The sequence below is a fragment of the Marmota marmota genome, unplaced genomic scaffold (assembly GCF_001458135.2).
Source record: "Marmota marmota marmota unplaced genomic scaffold, marMar, whole genome shotgun sequence".
In the NCBI taxonomy this organism is placed as follows: Eukaryota; Metazoa; Chordata; class Mammalia; order Rodentia; family Sciuridae; genus Marmota; species Marmota marmota.
In genome coordinates this window covers 15,721,902-15,736,246 of record NW_026000048.1, presented here as the reverse complement: position 1 = coordinate 15,736,246, position 14,345 = coordinate 15,721,902, and positions in this window count along the sequence as shown.

Below are 14,345 nucleotides of genomic sequence, written 5' to 3'. Positions count from 1 at the left end.
TTTTTTTTTTTTTTTTTTTTTTTTTTTTTTTTTTTTTTTTTTTTTTTTTTTTTTTTTTTTTTTGTCCTAGCACTACTTTGGCTACTATGGATCTTCAGTCAGTCTTCCAAATGAAATTTAGGACGGTTTGTTCTAGTTCTATGAAGAATGTCTAAAACGGGATTTTAATTAGTTTCACTTTCATTGGATACTTCCGGAAGTGGTTGGGTGGTAAAGCAAATCACTTCTATCCCTAATTAGGTACCAACTTCATTTTGCCAATCAGTGTAGAGGGTATGTATGATGATTGCATGACTATTTTTGAACTTCTATAAATAGCATGTGAAAATACAGAAATTCCTGCTGTCTTGGGAGCTTATGTCTGAAATTATCCCTCATTGTGCATATATCTTCATTCCTCCAACACCTTGTCTGCCCCAGATAATCTCCAAAAGCTATGTGTGACTGTTTCGTTAACAAGGAGACTGAGGGCTGGGGGTGTAGTTCAGTGGTGAAGTGCATGCTCAGCATCCATGAAGCCTTGGGTTTAACATGTTAGATTTAATGACTTAGTATTGCTGCTCTGTGGATGGATTTGAATGACTCTCCTTGTATACTTACCCTGTAAGTACTATTTGTGAAGTTAAGGTGACTTAGGTCCTTGTTAACTTGCCAAAAAGGCATAAGACTTTGTAATTTTTTTTCCAGTTTTAAAAATTAATTTATTTTTTTTTGCATTATAATTATAGTGGTATGTAGTAGAAAATAATACCAGGATTTATTGTTACATGTTCATACACACAAAAAAATATAACTTAAGGTTGTGTTAATATACTTTAAGACCTTTCTGCCAACCAGAACCTATAAAGGAGCAGGCCCCTGTTTTTCCACATCCCTAGGAAGCAGCATCCTCTCAGGGATAGTTCAGTCATGAGGGTCTGGGTTTGACCTCAGAGCAATGACCTAAGAGTCACTGATTTATTTTCTGGCTTCAGTTAGCCTTCTGTCACTGTGACAAAATAATCAACTTTTAAGAAGGAAAAGTTTATTTTGGCTCAAGATTTCAGCCCATGGTCCACTGGCTCTGTTCCTTTAGGTGGGGAGGCAGAACATCATGGGGTAGAGCAAAACTGCTCAGCTTGTTATAGCAGGAAAGTAGAGAAAGGAGGAGGAGGGGCTGGGGTCCAAATATTCCTTTCAAGGGTACACCCCAATGACCCGGCCTCCTTCCACTGGGCCTGATCTCCTAAAGGTACCACCACCTCCCAGTAGTACCCCAGGCTGTCGTCCAAGCCATGAACACACAGGACTTGGGGAAATATGCAAGAGCCAAACCATAGCAGGCCCTAAGCAACTTAGCAAGACCCTGTCTCAAAATTTAAAAAAAAGGTCTGGGAACACAGCACAGTGCTTAAGTGCCACTGGGTTCAATCCCTGGCTTGAAAAAACTAACCAAACAAACAAAAACACAAACAAACAAAAACACAAACTATAACACAGCTCATGGGTAGCAGCTCCCAAGCCCTGAAGACAGCCAGATTCTGATTATCTTGAGAAAGTCCAGGTTGTTTTACACTTGAACAGCTGGCACACAAATGGAATCAAGCTCTTTTAAGTAGCTGTTAATCATACTGATGAGAACAGCTGAAACACAGAGTGCTCTCACTACTTACATATCTGACATACAAATCAAGTAATAGTCCAATTAATTTATTTATAGGCTCCTTTCTTTGGAAAAAAAAGAGTTAATGTCTGTCTTTCCTTTTGATTCCATAGTCTTTACTTTTAAGATAACTCTGAAGAACCCAGGTAAATGCATTTCATCTGTATTATCAAATTGTTTATCTTCGAACTCATTAATAGTCATTATGTGCATACACAATTTTCTAGTTGTATGATTTCATTTATTTGGCTTTCCAGAAAACTGTTTTTTTAAGTCGCATTTTATTAATACAAATAGAGAGAGAGAGAGAGAGAGAGAGAGAGTTAACTAGGTTGGCTCCTTAGACTCTTACAGAATAGAAAGCTTAGCTCGTATTTCTCATAAGCAATTATTTACTTCCTTAAGACTTAGGGTGAGAGGAAAAAGTTAACTACTAAATCAGATGAGGAGATTTTCCTTATGTAGTTATTATTTTCCCTAGCCAAATAAGACAATAATAAAAGGACTGGAGATATAGCTCAGTGGCAGAGCACTTGCACCCCAACACTGAAAAAGAAAAAGAATAAAAAGGAAGGGGGAGCTAAAAATGGCTAGAAATAGACTTCAGAGTCCTTCTCAGAAGTGATAATGTGAAACCTTTCTAGGTGGCTCTAAGGAACATCTCGATACCTGGCTGCACTTAGCCACATCGAGCCCTGGCCAGGCCCAAGAGCCATGATCACCAGCTAGGTCAATGCCGCAGTCCGGCTGCAGCAAAATAACTGGGGGGGTGACGAGAACTTGTGAACATTGATACAGCAGGAGTAGGAGCCGTTTATTGTAGGACAACAGAGGTATTTATCCATTCCACACAACTTATCTTAATTAGCATAAACTAGATACAGCAGTCAACCAATAAGAAATCTCCACACTTAATGGCTCGCTGGCGCCACCTCACAAACCACTCCCCTGGCAAAATACCAGGCGCCATCCAGACTTGTTTACAGACCCTAACAGGTCAACACTGTGAGTGAGCCGAAAACATTTACAGGATAATGAAAACGCATTGTCCTCCACAAAATGAAGGCCCTGAACTCAGGTTTGCTTTGTCCGAAGCTGCTGCACTGTGACATTTGAAGAATATATAATATAAAATCCCACAGAAAGGAAATGAAGAACAGAGGGAAACCTGGGCAGATCTCTTAAGACTGGCCATGTGAGGCCACTGGATTCCTTTTAGGTCTAGTTTAGTCTCTCCATCAAGGCGTTGGCTTAGTTGTAAAATGCTGAAGTTTCCACTCTCTTCCAAGTCCTGAAAGCCTGGGCTGGGTGGGGGTGGTGGGGGAATGAAATTCCACTGGGAACCCCAGCTCAGAGCCATAAATGTAAGTCTCTGCTGGAAAAAAGCCAAAACTTGCTGTTTTGGTTTGGTTGTGAACTGTCTCCTAAAAGCTCAAGTGTGAGACAATATGTGAAGGTTCAGATAAGAAATGATTACAAGAGCCTTAACCCAATCAGTGAATTAATCACCTGATGGGATTAATTGAATGGTAACTGAAGGCAGGTGGGTGTGGCTAGAGGAAGTGGGGCTTTGGGGATGTGGCTTTGGGGTATATATTTGTATCTGGCAACTGGTGATATCTCTCTCTCTGATTGTTATGTGAACTGCTTCCCCCTACCACACTCTTCTGCCATGATATTCAGCCTCACCTGGAGCCCCAGGAGAAAGGAGCTGGCTGTATGTAACTGAGACCTCTTTAACCCTGAGCCCTTAAATAAGCTTTTCCTCCTCTACTGGGGGCGTCCGAGACCTTTCCTTTGGGTTTTATTTCCCCCATTGGGTTTCTCCTGGCTGAAGTTAAGGTTCCATCTAGGGAGAAGAACATCATCTAATCCCTTACCCCTCCCCCTCCTCTCCAAAGGGCGTCAAGCCTAAGGGCGCCAAAGTCAAAAGTTTTCCTGACCAATCCCCACGGGATACAGTGTCCCCGCGTCTGTTCCTGAGTCACCCTTCCAATCAGCACCCACCACGTCGCCAAAGCAATCCTACTTAAGCTGAAGCTGGAAGGCTCACGCTGCTGCTCTCTTCCTCTCCTTTTCTTCCCCTTCTGCGTGACTCGGATGGGGCTCCCCTGCTTTTAAGCAGGACCCCCATCCCATCGGAGATCACCACCTGAGCAGTGACCAACCTGCGCCCATCTTCTTGATCGCCTCCTTCGCATCCACATTGGCCTACAAATTGGTGAGTCTCCCTCTCCAGATTCCTAAACCCACCGAGGCACGGTCACAGGGAACTGGCCATTGTTCGTCCAGCAGCCCCTTGGTGTGTCGCGGGGAGGAATATACCCCACCCCCCAGACCTTCATGGGCACAGTGGTCTTCTTGGAGTCTTCCCCTTCCTTACGGGTCTCAGCTGGCATAAGAACTGGCAAACCCCCTCCCCTCCTCGAGCTTGGATCTCCTCCTCCCTCCTCTCATTCCAAAAAAGCCTGATACCAGACGACCCATAGTTCCCACGGTCCTCCGGGGTCCCCTCACGGGCAGATATTGGTGACGACCGAATCCTCAGCCTGAGGTCTCGTTCTGATATTTGGCTGGAGTGGGACACCTCTCCAGTCAACATATCATACTCTTCCTCATAGGCCCATGGGGGGCCGACTCCCCTTTGGAATGCCTCCTCAACAATTTGGACACGCTCAGCCTAACCCCAGAGGAAAAAACAACAACAACAAAAAAAAACAAAAAAAAAACAAAAAAAAACCCCAAAATTGATAAAATTCTCTATTCAGGATTGGTCCAATTATCCCTTAGATAACAAAAGACCCCACCATTTTGCAGGATCTGAAACTATTGCAGGTGATCAAAAAAATGGGCAGAGATTTTATATATTCAGGCTTTCTTCCTCCTTTGCTCATATTCATCTCTCCATACCTCTTGCAACCCAAAGCATGTCCTCTTGGCTTATAAATCCTCTTCTCTTTCTGCCTCTTCATCCATGGATTTCGATCCAGCCAAGGAGCCACTGCGCCAGTGCCATATCATCGCCCAAACCCCTCCCCTCTCTCTTTTCTTCCCTCCTCCACACCGATCTCTAACCCTTCAGCTCCTCCTTCTTGGGGCTATAGTAAAATAACCCCATGGTATTGGCACCAAAATAGACATGTAGACCAATGGTTCAGAATAAAAGACACAGAGACAAACCCACATCAATACAGTTATATCATAATAGACAAAGGAGCCGAAAACATACATTGGGGAAAAGATACCTCTTCAACAAATGGTGCTGGGAGAAGTGGAAATCTATATGCAGCAAAATGAAACTAAACCCCTATCTCTCGTCATTCACAAAACTCAACTCAAAGTGGATCAGTGAACTAGAAATTAGACCAAAGTAATTTGTATGCCACTATAGCATATTCTGGACCTTGTCAACCCCAAATTATTCCCTCGGGTCAGGATTACTTGCAAATCTCTGCTTGGATTAACATCATATCTGCACTGAACCTTGGATATGGAATTGTTCTTTAATAGCTTAAAAATATTATAATCAAACTTTATAAAAAATGAACATTTTTATTTTAAAAGACAATAAAAAACACATTGCCTAAAAAATTTGAGACCCATGTTGTGCCGCAAGATCATCATCTTGTAGATTTTGTTATTCCAGTTTCCTTGTTTGCTGAGGAGGGAACAGAGTGGGCTGGCCCCACTTCCTTGTTCCTATGTGCATATGTCTTTGGGATGCTTAATTATAGAAATCCTGGGGCTTGAATATATAGAGATGTGGGCTCCCTTTGGGCACCAGTGCCTGTTAGTTTGGTGCTTTCCCTCAGTATTTGATTTTCACAGGAAGAAATATGTGGCCCCTCCTCTTTCAAGCTTCAGTGTCTCTCAGTCCTGTCTCAAAATTACAGGTGTAAATTTGTGAGTACTTTACCATGATCACACTGTGTGTAAAGGTATTTTCTTATAATGACTTAAGACAACTTCCAAATACACAGCAAGCAAAAGCGGAAATGACCCTTCACAAGCACCATGGTGTAGGTGAGAGGTGCGCTGGTTTTCTGCTCACAGCCCAGAGTGTCCAGTGAGACCAGGGCAAAAGGACAGTCAGTGTAGATAAAGAGTGATTTGGTCAGGAAGATGGTGGCTGACTCAGAAGGAAATAAAATGCTAATACTTCCAGAAGTGGCCTTGGTCAAGTTACTTCTTGGTCCTCAGTTTCTTTGCCTGAAAGAATGGCAATGACAAGAGCTCCTTCTTGTAGGTTCTTGTGCAAATTGAGTGAATGAATGAAGGCAGGTCCAGGGAAAGTCCCATGGAATGCCACCTCTCCTGGGCCCATTCATCTGTGCCCCCAGAAGCCAGATTTGGAAAGGGAAATACAAAGGAATCTGGGTAGAAAGGCTTCATCAGGATCAGGTGACCAGGCCTCAGGGCTTCCCTCAGTTCACTGCCTAACCTCAGCCACCTTTGTCCTGTCACATTCTGGTCAAGGACTTTCACTCTTATCCAACAAGTTTAAAAATGCTCAAGTTCAAGGTTCCTTTGGGTCTTCATTTCCATAGGGAGACTTCTGTGCCATGTAAAACTTACATCAGTATGTTTTCCTCGAGTAAGAGTCTGTCTTTAACCGTCTAATTTGCAGGGCACCTGCCAATGAGCCTAAGACAGGTAGTTAGAGGAAAAGTTGGCTGGTTGTTTTTTGTTTTTTGTTTTTTTTCCCCTCCTCTAACATTTCCCAGTTTGCATTTAAGAACAAGAGTAGGAAAATGTGCCTAAACAGTTTCTGACAGACCTAAAAGTAGGATAAAAGGATTCTTTTTCTTAAAACGAAAATCACTTTTAATTGCTCAGCGTCAGGAGCCAAGGCTTTCTGTTGTGAATCAACTGGAGACTCCACCTTCCTTTTCTCCTTTGAGAGCCAGAGCAAGGCAGCGGCAGCATGGGGGTGGAGCTCAAGACCAGACCTTGAAGCTCAAGGGCACCGGAGGGTTGGGAAGATGCAGTGTTTCCTCATCTCCAGGGTTTCAGACTGGAGCTGGGCTTTCCAGGAATGCAAGCACTTGTTAGGGAGGAGGGGCGGTGGAGGGGAGCCCTTCCGGTTTCTTCTCCCGGAAAACTCTGTGGTGGGTAAAGCTGGTCTTTTAACTCAACTTCCACCCTCTTCTCCTGGCCCGGCCCCCAACACTCTGCAGGAACTTCAGAACCTGTTCTTCCAGCCCATGAATTCCAATGCCATCCTTCTAGAAGTAAAAACTCCACAGCCTGACTCCAAGAGACACTTCCTCCTTAGAGAATCTGCATTTTGAAAGCATGAAAAACTTGCCCAGTGACTGACCCTTTAATTGTGCAATAGTTCTGATGAACATGTATGAAATGGATTACTCTGTTTTGAAGAGATACATGCTCCTTATATAAATATGAAAAATATATAAAGAAAGAAGACATTTTCTGATAACCACAGAGTATTTGTGGGGTTGTTGTTGTTGTTGTAATGCTGGAGATCAAACTCAGGGCTTTAGGTGAGCTAGGTAAATGTTGTACCTCTGAGCTACTCCCCCAGCCCCAAGTGTTTGGGTCACTCCCCTCCTTCAAAGAAAAGCTGAGCCATAAAAAGCAAACGGAGAAGAAAAGATCTTAGACATGTTAAATCTTGGATGGTCCTTCTCCTAGCCTTAGCGTCATGGGTCCTTTCTCAAAGACCTTGGGCTTTCTGGGATAGCAGCCATAACCCCTGACAAGCCAGGTGATAAATAGGATATTGATGGGCAATTATCTGACACAAAATAGCTCCATATGTCAACCTGCCTGAAGGGTAGCACAGTCCAGGGCAGCTGTAAGAGGATGCAGGCCCATAGCCCTGCAAGGGGAAGATGGGGAGCAGGGGCAACTCTCTTGAGCACCTGGCAGAGAAGGAAGCCTTCCTTCCTGAGGTGCAGGCTCCCCGGCTCCCATCTTGCTGTGACCAGTGCACCCCCACAGAAAGCAAGGCACCCCACAGAAGGCAGGTTGGCTTGGTGAGGGTCATGTCCAGCCAAACTACCTGTTGACAGTCACCCCATGGTACTGAAGGAGGGCCCAATCCCTGACTTAACCAACTCCATTTTGGCCTTCTCTGACTCCATTTGCCTTTTTAACTTTATTTCCTTACATGCCACTTTCTTAAGCAGTCACTATGGATTTCAGAAACAAGAGGCCTGAGTGATAAACAGAGGACCAAAACTGCCACAGTCTGGCTGGGCACAAATGCCGCAGTCTGGCTGGGCACACAATCACGAGCCACCACACAGCTTGTAGATTCAAACAGCAACTCTTCATTCCCGAACTCACACCAGCCGTCTACAATCACGTTCTGGGGAAATCCACGTTCTCTGCCCAAATCCACCTCCACTGGGCTTCTGTCTCCCAAAAAATACTGTCTGAATCCCGTGAGAACTCAAGGGGAACTCAGGCAGCAGGATACGCCCTATTCCCAGCAGGAATAATCTTAAACCTGGAACGCCCTAAACCCAATTATCCTAAACCAGGAACACCCTAATCCGCCCTGGTCCTTGAGCAAGGTCACCTACATTCAATGTCACTGCAAAATGTCCTATTTCCACGAGTCCTTCTACTAAGCAACATGGGGTACGCTGGCAAGGAAATTGTCATACCTACTTGGCTAATGGCTCCCAGCACAAAACTACCCCTAAGCAATGGTGAGCCTCCCAGAACAGATCACCCCATGATGAGATTGACCCCCCCCCAAACAGGCACTGTTGTCTCACAAAGGGAAACCTCAAGCAGTGATGACCCTCCCAGGGCTTCACAAAACCAGCCCAGAGATAATGATCAACCAGACTCTGGCCTGACCAGGGTGACCTGCTCTGCCAGATGTGCAGACCCCCAGCCATGCAAGCTCTCAACCCTCGCCTTGGTTCTCCCTTTCTAAAGTTTCTGTCAGCTCCTTGAGAACAGATTGAGATAAAAATTGGGGAATAAAAGGAGAGATACTGAGTCTCAAAGGAAGCACCCATGAACCACTGAAGTGAAGGAAAGACCCCTGGACCACTGAAATGCAAAAGGCACCCATGAACGGTTGTAACTCTTGAGTGACAGCCCAGTCCCTTGTCTGTAACACAAGGACAGTGTGCAAGTGCAGGGAAATGTGCAGCTCTGTCCTTCCCCCACCTCTCGTCCAGCACCCACCAACCGTCCCACCATAAATATGAACACCCCACACGATGGTTGTTGTCTCTTCCTCTGGAGATAGCCCATGTTCTTCCTCCAATGGATATTCCTTACTGTAGCCCAAAGTCATCTAGAGATCACCCCTCTTCTCCCTTGAATATGTAACTCTTTTCCTAAATAAACTTCTATCTAGGTTTTGATTGGCACATACTGAAATTCTTTTCCATCACATATGCCAAGAGCTCCTCTTGTCCTGAGTCGGACTCCCCCTTCTGTGCACGAACTCCTCAGATCCATATTCAAAGACAGCTTTCCTGGAACAAGATCTTTGGCCACCATTCTCCTCTATCTGTTCTTCCTGGCATGACCATGTTAATTAAAGTTCCTTTCCTGCCCTTCACCATTGCTATTCTCTTTCACTGTCATATTGGGACAGATGCTGAGCCTGGTCTGTCGGGACGACTGGGGCTGGGTCCTTTGCCCAGGGATTTCAGTAATGGTACCTCCTGACTGAAGGATATGGAAAATGACAACCCACTCCACCCCCGCCCCAGGGCAGGGAAATGAGGATTCCCCAAAACTAGCTGACCCAGAGGACAAGGGAGGAAGAAGGCAATCAGTTAATCCTCTCCCAGTAAATCCTTTTCCAGTAACAATGGGCCCCCAGGGAATAAAAAGGAAACTTTCATCCCTTCCCAGCCACAGTGAGTCCTGAAGGGAGGAGGTGGATACTGAAAGCTGGGCCTTGGACTTTCACCCTTTCCCATTGCCAGTGAATCCTGGGAGGAGAAAGGCAAATAGTGAGGCTCTGGCTAACAGTGGGTCCCAGAAGAAGAAGATCAACAGTGAACTCCAACGGTTCTGAGCCTTCATCGCTTCCCAGTAACAATAAGTTTCAGACTTTCTACAACTTTTTTTCCTGACATTCTGCCTCAGTTTTCAATGGTTAATTCACCCTCATTGTCACCTAAAAAACTCAGCGCCTCTGTAACCAGCAGCCATTTTCTACCCTGAAATTGAGCCCTGGAACAAGATCTTTGGCCACCACTCAGTGCCTGACTGATTGACTCTACTGTGGAATAGAGGAAAGCTTGCTGATCCCTGTGAGGTCGGCTTCCATGCACGTGGTTTGTGTTTTCATAATGGTGCTGAAACCGTGTTGGTTATTTTGGCTTGCACTGACCTCCTCCAGAATGGGAAGCTTCAAAAATAATGGAAGCTTCAGAATTCTAATAGTAGAACTGCCCATTGTGTAAAATTTGTTTTGTTTTTGTTTTGTCATACTGGTGATCAAACCAGTGCCTGATACATTCTAGGCAAGCACTCAACTGCTAAACCATGTAGAGAATTTTTAAACAATTCAATATATATAAAGAAACAACTCATAATCATCCGCAGCCCCACAGCCAGCGGTAATTAACTACTATTAACATTTGGTCCCTTTATAGACGGGATGCTTAGAAAAGGCTTACTTTCAGCCTAAGCCTCTATTACCACCTGCTCAAGGACAAGGCTTCACTCTCTACCTACCTGTCTCCTGGGTAGGTTCAGCTCTCCCTTGCCCAAAAGGCAGAGAGCACAAATTTTAGTCACCCAATTTCCTTCCCAAAGCTTGCAATTCCCTTGGTGGCTTATGAGATGTAAAATCCTCCCTGTTCAGATAACAGACAATAAGAGAGGTGCCATCTCAGTCACAAAACACCCACCCAAAATGAAATATATTTTACCACTTGTTATGGTTTAGATATGAGGTGTCTCCCAAAAGCTCATGTATGAGACAATGCAAGAAATTTATAGGTGAAATGATTGGATTGTGAGAACCTTAAACTAACCAGTGCATTAATCCACTGATAGGGAATAACTGGGTGATAACCATAGGCAGGTGTGGCTAGAGGACAGGGGTCATTGGTGGTGTACCTTTGGGGTTTCTATTTGTCATGGGGAGGAGAGCTCTCTCTCTCTCTCTCTCTCTCTCTCTCTCTCTCTCTCTCTCTCTCTCTCTCTCTCTCCTTCCTGGTGCCGTATCCTGAAGGCTTTCCTCCTCCACACCTTTCTCCAGCTCAGGTCCTAGGGAATGGAGCTGGCCATCTATGGACTGGGACTTCTGCAACTGTGAGCACCAAGTAAACTTTTCCTCCTCTAATTGTTCTTGTCAGATCTTTCAGTCTCCGCAGTGCAAAAGCTGACTAAAACACCACTGTAAAAGCAACCAACAAACCAAAGGCCCTCTAAAAACAGGATAGTTCACAATTCTTCTAAATGCTGCCAGAATAAATCATTACTGACCTCTTTTAGTAAAAATGGAAGGAAAAGGGCCCTATTCATTCTTTCTTAAGAGAGTTCCACTTAGAAATAATAAATGAAGTTGAGTTTGTATGATTTAATACATTCTACCACTGCTATTTTGCAGGTAACTACTTAGACATTTTTAAAAGTCCCTTTATAATATTTTAAGCACATGAAAAGTAGAATTGCTGAAAATTAATATTCCTTTAAGATGCCCTCACTTTCCTGCCAGCCTCTATTGACCAACCTGAGGCCCAGATATTTTTTACTTGCTATGGTGACATATCTCATTTCACGTGTGGTTCCTTATCAATTGCTGCCTAGATAGAATTTACTCTTTGTGTTCATAGTCACACAAGCATGTCTAAATGAAAAAACACACCTTCCCAGGCCTTCTAACAAAATCAATTCCTCAGCAGGAGAGTTGAAAGCTTGTCTATGATCATGCATTGAAATACGCATTTGCATGCTAATTTCCCAGAAAGCTCCTCAGTTCACTGAGGTGTTATGGAAATGCTGGGTCAGAATTCCAAGGGCTTTTGCTTGCCTGAGTAGAGGAATGGGAAATGCAGATGGTTTCCACAGAAGCAATTGAAATACAGTCTATTTTTAAAGTCATTTAAAAAGATCCATTTTAGCTGAATTAGTCATGTCAGATTAACCAGAGAATGTGATCTTGGGTTGTTCTGATGGTGGATTTCTGTATCAAAAGCAAACAATTTATTTTTTTTCTGTGTCATTTACCACTTAGGGAGATCTCTTCACTGAGTTCCTGAAGTCTATGTGCCTGAATATAAGAAAAAACTGTAGGGGACATGAAAATATCTTTTTTACCCATTGCTAGTTTCATGACTAAGACCCAACAGCAAAGGATACATGAATGAAAGAAAAGCACACAAATGGATTGAATATAAGTTTTCCATGATGTGAGGTATTTCATAAGAAATTAAGATCCAAAGACACAGAGAAGCCAAGTATATCTTTCTGCTAAGATTTGGGGTGGGGGCGGGGCGAGGAGGCTGGTACCAGGGATTGAATTTAGGGGCACTCAAGAACTGAGCCACATCCCCAGCCCTGTTTTGTATTTTATTTAGAAACAGGGTCTCATTGAGTTGCTAACTGCCTTGCTTTTGCTGAGGCTGGCTTCAAATTCACAATCCTCCTACCTTAGCCTCCCAAGGATTAAAGGTGTGCGCCACCAAGCCCAGGTCTTTCTGCTCTTTGATTGGGAGGGGGTGAGTTATGTTATTGGTGGTGGTCCTGGGAATCTTGGGGTTGCATTGTATTTCTTGGCTCTTGGGTTCTTACTTGAAAAACTTTTAGGCAAGACACAAAATGTAGAAAAAGTATAGCAAAGTTTATTAGGAAAGAAAGCACTCTCAAGAGGGAGGGAAAGAGTAGATCATCTCTGAAAGAAATTCTTCCCCAGTTTTTTGGGGGGAAGTTTTAGAGAGTCCAATCCAGGTACCACATCTTACCTCTTGCTTCAGATTTCTAAGTCCCTGCTTAGAAATGGGTCTTACCCATAGGTAACCAAGTGAAACCCAATGGGGATGGAGGCAGGATTTTACTATTATAATGAGATTAAATCACATACTAAAGATATAAAGGCAACTCTTGATCACCTTGGTCCACACTACCCATTCTAATTGGAACTTATTTTTTTTTTAATAGGTTTTATGTTCATGGGCTTTGCTTTTAATTGTCCTGTTTTCCTGGGTCTTAGAGTGAAGAAGCTGACTAAAACACCACTGTAAAATCAACAAAGGAGAGTAATTTGTGGTCTTATCAGCAGAGATGGGTCTTAAATTCCTTATCTTTGAAAGAATAACCCTAAGGATCACAGATTGTCAAGAAATGTAACATCCTATTGACTTAAGCCCAATCAGGGTCAGAGTGGCCTTAAGTAAATTGCTGTTTTTTTCCTTATTTATTTATTCTAATTAGGTATATATGACAGCAGAATGCATTTTGACTCATTGTACACAATTGCAGCACAACTTTTCATTTCTCTGGTTGTACACGATGTAGCATCACACCATATGTGCAGTCATACATGTACCTAGGGTAATGATGTCCATCTCATTCCACCATCTTTCCTGCCCCCATACCCCCTCCCCTCTTCCCCCTCCTCTTTTCCCAATCAAACTCTTCCATTTTTCCATGCCCACAACCACTCTGGAAAGCAGTATGAAGATTCCTTAGAAAAATTGGAATGGAACCACCATTTGACCCAGCTATCCCTCTCCTCGGTCTATACCCAAAGGACTTAAAATCAGCATACTACAGGGACACAGCCACATCAATGTTTATAGCAGCTCAAATCACAATAGCTAAACTGTGGTAAATTGCTTCTTAAGAGAAAACTTGTAGAACTCCAGCACGGAGGCCCTGTTTATAGAATTGTCCCCTTAATTTCATGTGGCAACTGCTCATGTCCGTGTACTACCTACCAGTTATGGAGAGGTATGATAGGGAGAAGGGGGGATGAGGGAAGGGAAGAAATGGGAAACTCAGCAAGACCTGGTGTCAAATTCTTCTCTGGGTCCATGTGTCTTCAGAGGTAAGGACAGATATACGGTATGGCATGAGCACCTCTCACATGAAGGTCTTATGACCCACTTCAGGGGAGAAAGGCAAGGGGAAGGAGTGACCTTTTTAATTTTGCTGTTTTCTCAAATGTCAAGGTTCCATAATTTGGGGTAGCGTGTCCTGCACCCCATCAACACAAAAATCTCAATTCAGGGACTGCTCCAAAGAACCAGTTGCCCATAGCTCCAAATCTATGTTCCATAGCTAAAAACGTATTGTTTTCAAATAGTGTTCTAATAGAAAAGAATTCTCTCCTGCTGGAATCAAATGAAGCTACATCTATTCAGCAAAGTCAGTCTGTGAATACAATTTGAAAACTGCTTTCTTTTATTGAAAACAACAAGGTAAAATGAGGGACCTACTTTTACTCATACATATAAATGAGAAGTAAAATAAGCCTTTTGATTTTCTTAATTTTCTCTACCGTCTATATTGTGAGGGTGAATGCAATGAAAAAATATATATTTTTTTCCCTTTTCCCTTTTGAGGAAGATGCCATTTCTTTTGTTTTGCCATTTTTTTTATTCCTGTTTTGCTTCTGAAAGGTTTTGAAATTCTAAGAATGCTAAATGGAAGTGAAAATTTTCCTTTCTATTTCTTAAATTGACTAGTGGTGTTTTAGGCTTTGATTTATTTTTCCATTTGTGCCAAACTTTCTTCTATTTTGAATTTT